The 9703-nt window shown below is 37.6% G+C and overlaps 1 long non-coding RNA gene across 1 annotated transcript; it reads left to right on the top strand.

The window, feature by feature from the left end:
• The first annotated feature begins 5347 nt into the window (after positions 1-5347).
• On the top strand, positions 5348-9023 carry LOC308609845. Its single transcript, XR_014014361.1, has 2 exons — positions 5348-6019; positions 7754-9023. It is a non-coding gene; the product is annotated as an uncharacterized lncRNA (long non-coding RNA).
• Positions 9024-9703: the final 680 nt, after the last annotated feature.

Here is a 9703-nt window from a genome sequence, read left to right as displayed (position 1 = left end):
CTTCCCCAAAATGCATGGCATGAAAAATCCTTTAAACCCAGTACCAACATGGTTTCCGATAACTCCCTTCATTGTAGTCACTGCAGCTACCAGATGGGTTTCGAGGACAGCAGGATCTGTTGGGGTGTGAGAAAGAGGGCTATACCTACATATTTTGCTCCACGTGCATAAGAATAGGTGGAAGTAGAAATGCAAATGTCAGTCTGTCCCGTTTTTCTTGAAGCTTTTTTAGTCCAGCTAGGTTGTGAGACACCTAGCTGGGTAGGGTATGGGGCAAGTCCTCCTGCAAAAGCAAGCAGTGTGTTTGTCCTAGGATTCCCCCAATAACCTCAAAAGAGATTCCAGAGAGGCTTTTCCCACAGGCAGTCAGAAAGCCAGGGGAGGTGGCCAAGGTAAACCTCAGGTTATTTGGGCATCCTCAAGTTAGTCTCCCCTTTTGGGGGTTCTGACCTAGGATTTCCCCACAAACGCTTTGCTGCTGAGCTCAAGTGCCCATTCTTGTTGCCCACCTAGGGATGTACAATTGAATGATATTCTGTGAAATGGTGAAGATTGCTATGGTGGGGATTACAAATGTGCCACTTCACCAACAGAGAACAGTTGCAATAAGCCAGACTGTGTGGTGTCTGTGTGCCAATATTCCATTTAAAAAGAGATTTGTTATCTTTAAATCTGAAATTAAAGAGACAGTTTGACTCAAAAGGCCATGGATTTTATTTTAACAAATTAAAATAGGAGACCAATGAAAAAGAGGTCCAGGGTTTATAGCTAACCTTCTTACCTTCTTTTTTAAATATTGCTTTAGAACAAGATACTGGTTCTGAAAAATCATGTTACTTCTATTATATATCGTTATTGTTTTTCTGATTACAAATTCTCTATTTATAGATACACTTTGGAAAGAGTTGAGTTGGTTTCTTTGTCTCTATCTTCAGTATATGAGGCAGAAGGAGTGGAGGGGGGTGGGCAAATCCCACTCCAAATGGCCCCCTCAGAGAACTGTTCCCCGGACCATGCAAACCTCTGGACCGATATTGTTTTGGCTGGTTGTTATTATTATCTTTAAATGTGGTTTGGGTTTGAAATATTAAATTTTCAATATTCTAAAATTTTGGCTCAGGCACACCAACTAGAAGAGAGAACAAAGAACAAGAATAGCAAAACTACTTTCCACCTTTCTTACCTAATTGTAAAATATTTAATTATATGAATAATTATTCTGAATAATAAGTGAAAAACATATTAAAATAATAATTCATTTTTAGAAAGTAGCCCAAGGTTTATGAAATACAGGTTAGTGCAATTGATCTTAAGTACAGTAAAAATTTCTGTAATTTTGAAAGGTGTTTTTATGTTGAGTATTAGTACATGAAAATATGCTAATGATGGTTAGAAATTGAAATGTCTGTTACTTGGTTTCTGAAGAAACTGAGTTCTTTGGCAAGAAATGGGTCAGGATTAGGGGACTGGAGCTGCCAAAGCCGGCATCATACCTGCCAGTGACTTTATAGGTGAGATGAATGCATTAAGTTATGGATTAGGGTTGGAGAAGCCTTCTAGGGAAGAAAGAAAACAAGATAGAAAATAGAATTTGTTATTTTAGTGCAACTAAGATAATTAAATTTAAGGTATTTCTGAATTTGGACTTCGTTATATTTAAACAATTTCTGAGGAAAGTTTCTAAATTCAAAGCCCTAGGTAGAAATAGTTGTATGATTTCCTAACCGAAACTAATTTATGACTCTATTTCCTTTGTTAAAAACGTTTCCCAGAGAAAGGAAAAATTAATTGCCCCGTGTTAAGGAGGAGTAATACCAAATAGAAGGATGTATTCTATTAGTTGCTAAATGAACTGTAGGAACTTTTTTGTAGATATGACAAGATAGAATTGAAATCAATCTGTTGCTTTCCAATCACATAAAAAAAAACATTTAGTCTGGTGGGTGGTCAGTGTTATCAGTAATTTAAGACTTGAGTACCCACTTAGGATTCACAAAGTTGCCCTCTCTTTACAAAAGGCATTTTCTGGTGCTGCTTTACTGCCATTAGCTACAATTGAAATAGACTTATCCTGAGATTTTGAAAAACAGAAAAAGAAATAGTAGGATTCATAAGGCTTTGCCTCCACTGAGAATGGGTAGAAAAAGTGCTATTTTGAAAGTTATCAATGGCCTCTTAATTGCCAGATTTCTGTGCTGTTTCAACCTGCTCTTTATGTCTTTATTTTTAAGTTCTCTTCTAAGTTCTTTTTTAAAAATTTTACTGCTTAGTGTTTTATTCACTAAAATAGCATTTTTAATTGAAGTATAGTTGATGTGTAATATTATATAAGTTACAGGTGTAAAATATAGTGACTCACAATTCTTAAAGGTTATACTCCATTTATAGTTATAAAATATTGGCTATATTTTCTGTGCTATGCAGTATATCCTTATAGCTCATTTTATAATAATAGTTTGTACCTCCTAGTCTCCTATCCCAATATTGTTCTTTTTTTAAAAAATTAAATACTTGTGTTCAAAAGTATTATTAATAAGTAATACATAAAGAGATATCTCTTTATCTAGTTTCTCACTAATCCCCTTAAATTACCTCATGACCAGCCTAGAACAAGTGCTGTTTATTTCTAGTTTGTGCCTCATGATATCACGACTATATGTCTTCATTTGTTCCTTTCACTCACCCTGCTACACGTTGAAACCTTGCTCACAGCATACACTGCCTCTTCCATGAACCCTTCCCCATACCCACCTTCCTTCTCATTTCAGATGTGTTTCTCCCTTGTCTAAATGCCTGTGGCACTTTCTATTTTGGTCTATCCTTTAGTTTGAACATGATTTGCTGTTGTAAAATAACCCTAGGGAGCAGAGTCTTTGACTAACAACTTTTTATTACCTGAAACTCATAATACAGTGCCTAGCTATGTATATGCAAAGTAGATGTTCAGCAATTTGATTTTAGTGAAGAAATTAGCTATTATTTTCCAGGGGTGTATATCCACCTACTCAAATATCCAAGTTAGGCTCTAAATAGTGTGTGCAGGTACATTTTAGTTTAAAATCCCTATATAATAATATAGTGAAAGTACATTCAAACAGTTATATTCAACAAAAGTTATTGTGAGCTTACATGCCCTTAAGTGGATATTGGCTCATCCGTATCAAAAAGCATAGTAAGCATTACAAAAGAAAACTTTAAAGAAGACACTGTACCAGCTTTCAGTATGCTTTCATTCTACTGAAAACAAGTAAGCAGGGGAAGATGTCTTGCATAAATAAGTACTAGTCTTAAAGCGCTCTGCTAGGTACTTTCATCTATGGTGTATAATTTCATCCTTCCACTATATGCTAATTTTACACTGAGACTCAGAGATCTTACCTAAATGGCAGAGATTCTTTCCACATTCACATGCTGTTCTTTGAAGTGTTAACGAGTGAAGGAAAACTATAAAAACATAATCAGAGTAGTTTAAAATGGTTTTGTGGTCAGGCTTTCCAGTGCTTTTTAAACTTTTGGGTCTTAACATCCCCTTTAATAATTCACTAAAGGCTATGCGTCCACTCCCCAAGTACATACACAACACACACACATAGAATTTTGCCTGTAATTGCAGGTGTTCGCGGACCTAATAAAGCCCTCCTTTGCAAATGCTGTAAGGACATCTACGCTGGGCTCAGTTTTTCTTTTTGCTTGTTCTATGCTTAATATTTATTTTTGTACCTATTAAAATTAAACAAATTGTTATCTGTTATAGATTGAGATATAAACCTAAGCAGCTTCGTACTTTACAACTTTTCTTTTTGCATTTTTGTATTCTGTCCTTCTCTCTCACACAAACACACAAATTTATATAAATGAGATCAAATAATACTTTTCTGTGAAGAGAATGCTTAGAATTTATTCTTAACGATTTTTCTATATATCACACCTCAGTGTTAGCTGTAGTCATCATGTTGTACATTATGTCCATAGTATGTATTTATCTTACAATTGGAAGCTTGTACCTTTGACCATCTTCCTCCAATTTCCCCTCCCCTGACCCTCTGTCTCCTGTAACCACAGGTCTGATCTCCTTTTCTATGACTGTTTTCTTTTTTTTTAGGTTCCACATATAAGTGAGATCATATAGTGTTTGCCTTTCTTTCTCTGACTTATTTAACTTAGCATAAAGCCTTCAAGGTCCATTTCTGTTGTCTCAAATGGTAGCATTTCTTTGTTTTCTTACAGATGAATAATATTTCAGTGTGTGTGTGTGTGTGTATACATATAATACGTATATATCTATAAATATATAAAACAACCTCTTTACCCATTTGTCCATCAATGGGCACTTAGATTGTTTCCATGTCTTGGCTATTATAAATAATGCTGCTATGAACATGGGGGTGCAGATATCTTTTTGAGTTAGTGTTTTCATTTTCTTTGGATATATTCCCAGAAGTGGAGTTGCTAGATATATGTAGTTCTAGTCTTAATTTTTGAGGATCCTCCATACTGTTTTCCATACTGGCTTTACCAATCTACAATCCCACCAACAGCACAAGGCTTCCCTTTTCTCCACATCCTCACGAGCATTTGTTATCTCTTGACATTTTTGAGGATGACTGTTCTAACAGGTGTGAGGTAATATCTCAATGTGGTTTTAATGTGCATTTCCCTAATGACTAGTGGTATTGAGCATCTTTTCATGTACCTGTTGGCTTTTCGTGTGTCTTCTTTGGAGGAATGTCTATTCGGCTCCGTTGCTCATTTTTTTAATTGGTTATTTTTTTTTTTGCTATTGATTTGTATGAATTTTTAATTTATTTTGGATATTAACCCTTATCAGATATATGGTTTACAAATATGTTTTTCGCATTCTATAGGTTGTCTTTTCAATCACTTTGTTGATTTGTTTTTGTTTTCGTTTGCTGTGCAGAAGCTTTTTAGTTTGATGTAGTTCCATTTGTTTATTTTTTATTTTGTTGTTTGTGTTTTCAGTGTCATATCCAAAAAGTCATTACCAAACCCATGTAATGAGCTTTATTCCTATGTTTTCTTCTGGCAGTTGCATAGTTTCAGGTCTTACATTTGAGTCTTTAATCCAATTCAAGTTAGTTTTGTGAGTGGTATAAGATATTGGTCCAATTTCATTCTTTTACATGTGAATATCCAATTATCCCAGGGTTCCCTTGTATGTAACTTCTCTCTTTTCTCTTGCTGGTCTTAAAATTCTTTCTTTGTTTTTGACTTTTGATGATTTAATTGCAATGTGTCTCAGAGTAGCCCTATTTGAGTTCAACCTATTTGGGCTTGTTTGGACTTCATGGATATGGATGTCCATTTCTCATCTTAGGTTTGGGAAGGTTTCATCCATTATTGCTTTAAATATACTTTTTTTCCCTTTCTCTCTCTCTTTTCTTCTTCTGGAATTCCCATACATGAACATTGTTTACTTTATTGTGTCCCATAATTTCCATAGGCTTTCTTCACTCTTTTTATTCTTTTCCTTTTTGTTCCTTTCACTGGGTAATTTCTAAAGTCCTGTCCTCCAGTTTGCTGATTCTTTCTTCTGCATGGTCGAATCTACCTTTGAAACTTTCTATTGAATTCTTCAGTTCAGTTATTGTATTTTTAAAATCTAGTGTTCCTGTTTCTTTGATGTTGCTACTTCCTTGTCAAACTTCTTGTCTTGTTCATGCATTGTTTTCCTAATTTCACTTAGCTGTCTGTGCTTTCTTGTAGTTCACTAAACTTCCTTAGGAGGATTATTCTGAATTCTTTGACAGTTCATAGATATTCTTTTTTTTTTTTTTTTTTTTTTTTTTGCGGTGTATGGGCCTCTCACTGTTGTGGCCTCTCCCATTGCGGAGCACAGGCTCCGGACGTGCAGGCTCAGCAGCCATGGCTCACGGGCCCAGCCCACTCTGCGGCATGTGGGATCCTCCCGGACCGGGGCACGAACCCGCATCCCCTGCATCGGCAGGCGGACTCTCAACCACTGCACCACCAGGGAAGCCCAGATCTTCATTATTTTAAGGTCAGTTATTGGAGTTTTATTACTTTCCTTTGGTGGTGTCCTATTTGCCTAATTTTTGTGATCCTTGATTCCTTACATTGGTATCTGCATATCTGAATAATTGGGCTCTTCCTCCAGACTTAACTGGGTATTATATTCAGTAGTAGTAGTACATGGGGCTATGAATTAGTTTCCTGGCAGAGAATCAGAGCTTGTATAGGACCTGGCTCTGGACAGGACCCAGAGCCTGTATAGTTCATTGTTTGGGAACCCAAATCAGGCCAGAGTGTGCACTTAATTCCCTGGTCAGGTGAGGGCACTGGTTTTGCCCTGCAGAAGGGGGAGGCCACAGGCTGTGCTGTCTGTTCAAGTGCCACTGTATCTAGGGCTGTTTAATGGGCTGTACAGCTTCCCATGTTCTCTGGTTAGGTTCCCCAGTTGGACGTGCTGAAGGCTGTATTCAGTGATGAGTAGGGCTATGAATTAGATTTCCTGCCTGGGTGCAGCAGGAGAAGCAGCTCTAAAGCCAGTAAAGCTCTTCGTTGTCTTAACTCAAGCTGATCCACACTCCACGTTCTGTGGCTGAACAAGGCCACTGGCTTTGCTTTGCAGACTATCAGCTCTGTCTACCCTTCTCTAGGCTTGAGCACTGCTGGGCCGCACAGTTTCTAGGAGTTGTCACCAATCCTTCTAGTCAGATGGGCCAGGAAGACACTCTCCACAGCAGATGGGATGGGGCTAGTCCCAGTTCCTTTGCCTGGGTGGGATGAGGAGGGACCACTCCAGGCGACTCTTAATTTCTCAAACAGACTCCCCAGTTGGGAGGAGCTGGGAGCTCCTCTCAGCCTTGGATATGAATTAATCTCCCTGCCTGTGCATGGTACAGGATCCCTCCACACCTGATACTGGCTCTGCTTTGTACCAGAGCCAGTGATGAGCTCTGGCTGCCTGCCTCTTGGCTGGAGCACGACTAGGCCAAATAGCTTCCAGGATTTATTGCCAGCCCTTTTGGTCAGATGGCCAGAAGACACTCTCCACAGTGGATGGGCTGTGACTCTGCTCTTTCCCTGGGTATGGGCAAACCAGGTTCAAGGGCCAGATGCGTATCAGGTGGATCTGTACCCTGCTGAGTTCCCCGGTTGTAGTGTCCCACCAACCTGGCTCTGTAGATAAGCAAAGGTGCCAGTTGTGATCACTACTTGGGCACTGCAGGTATGAATTCCATCGGTCACAATCCATGTGCTGGCTGTTGCATGCCCCTTCCCCCTTCATCACAGTCCAACTTTTAGTGGTCAAACCCTGCAGATTCCCCTGCAAATCCAGTGGAGCAGATTAGAGCAGTGGCTCCCACAAAGCAACCCCAATGCTAGTGGTGGTGCTTGCTGTCCCCCAGTTCTCTTCCCCTACTGGAGGAACCAGAGGTTCAGGGGAGACTTCACCCATGGTGCTCCACTGGCTTGGGGGAGGGGCAGTGTGGTCAAGCTCCTTTTCTCACCCTTCTAATGCAGTCTGTCTTGGTCTCTGTGGTGCACGGGGGTGCTTCAGCCTCACCTCCATGTTCTAGGATTCTCTCAAATAGTGTCCTGTTTCCAAATAATTGTTAGTTGTTCCTCCTGTGGGGGACGTGGAGCCAGGAATGACCTTGGTGATGTCACCCCACTCTGGGCTTACTTTGACAATATGTGTGTCCTTTATAGCCCAGACATTTCTGGTACTTGAAATGAGGTTCTCCTTTTATTGTTCTCCCTGCTTTAGGACCTAAAGTGGGAGCTCTTCATTAGCACTGGCACAAAGGCTGCTGAGATGACTAGGAAGCAAGTGCCAAGGAGGATAGTGAATCAAAGAACCTTGATTCATGGAAAAGGAATCCCAGAAGGAGCTCTAAACATTACACATTCCAAAGGATTTATTCAGGGTTTTCCAATCAAAATCATTTTTACAAAAAAGAAACAGTTCTCAGACTTCGAGTAGTATACTGCCAAGTATGTGGAAGAACATTGCCAGCAGTTGAGTGGTGTGGTCTGCTTTGAAATATATTCAGTTTGCTTAGGATGGACATATGTCTACTTCAAAGTTACTATTTCTTTCTAGTAATGCTGTCTACAGTACTATATTTGCTTTTGGCAAGTTAAGAAAACAATGACATCCCTCCCAGGTTCTAAAACAATTACCAGCATAAAAATACATTAAACTTTTTAGCTGATACTTAAGGAAACCAGTACTAGCTAGCATTCCTACTGATGCTAGTATTCAAAGAGAGGCGTGACAAAACCATTAATCTAGAAAACACCAGGTTGGAAAGATGGAGAGAAAGAACTCAAGAGGACTACTTAAGCTGTTGCTTTCTTTACATGTCCCCAAATATGATAATAACCATATAAGCTCCTAAAATAAGTGCAATTTTATGCAAACTTCATAGTATGCCTAGTATGAGGTAAATTTTTACTTTATTTTATAGTATATTTTTATTTTTTATTTTGGTAAAATGTCCCATAATGTAAAATTTACCATTTTAACCATTTTTAAGTGTATCATTTATTGGTATTAAGTACATTCACAATGTTGAGCAACCATTACCATTATCCATTTTAAGACCTTTCTTGTTATCCCAAACAGAAACTGTACGCACTAAACAATAACCCCTTATTTCTCCCCTCCCCTTAGCCTCTGGTTAACTCTATTCTATTTTCTGGGTTTATAATTTGCCTATTCTAACTACCTCATATAAGTGGAATCATATAATAGTTGTCCTTTTGTGTCTGGCTTCTTTCACTTAACATAATGTTTTCAAAGTTTATCCATGTTATAGCATGTAGCAGCATTTCATTCCTTTTTAAAGCCATACAATGTATAGTGATTTTTAGTTGCAAAACACTTTTAGTACATTGTGTTTCTATTATATTAATGATATCTAGCATATATCACTACCATATTACCTTTAGTAGATGCCCAGTAATGTGTACTATGAGTGAGCCATAATTTCATTCAGTCAAAACCCATTGATAAACATTTATTAAGTTCCAAACAGTTTTATGATTTCAAGAAATGTAGTAATGGACATAGAGGTTCATGTCTTTATGTCCTGGAGCTTTTACTTTTGATGGAAGAATTCTTGGAGTGGCATGGAATGGTATTGTTGGGTCAGAGATTATGCAGAAACATTTATCATTTGAATACATACATTGACTATAAAAACCATCAACTTCTTCAACAGATAATATTCCTGTATTTTATGTAACCATTTATGACTATCTTAAAAATGAATGCAAGTAATGTAAGGGAATCCACTTAATGTGATTTGAGCAAGGAAACATTCTCACTTTTTTCATTTCTAGTTCATGGAAGAAAATTCCTATACACAAGTATTGAAATATTTCAAGTCTCTGGATCACACATTTCATCATTTCAAAAATATTGCAGAGTACATCACGGATGTCAGTCAAGTCTTGTAACAACAGTGTAGAAAACTAGTAACATTTATAGCTAGTTTGTTTTTAAGCTTCAGCAATGGATCAATTCTATCCAGCCTAATCTGTAATTTTAATTAGATTAATTTTTAAAATAAAAAAGATTAATTTTTAATTTAAAAGTATTTTTAGTTCATATTTATGTACCTGCATTATGGTAAATCTTTTATTTTGTTGTTTTTTTTCTTAGTTTCTCTTCAGAGTATCTTTTAAAATTTATTTTTAAACAGAATAATTA

The sequence above is a fragment of the Mesoplodon bidens genome, assembly GCF_964165515.1.
Source record: "Mesoplodon bidens genome assembly, contig: HAP1_SCAFFOLD_723, whole genome shotgun sequence".
NCBI lineage: Eukaryota > Metazoa > Chordata > Mammalia > Artiodactyla > Ziphiidae > Mesoplodon > Mesoplodon bidens.
This window is presented reverse-complemented; position numbering and strand designations above follow the sequence as displayed.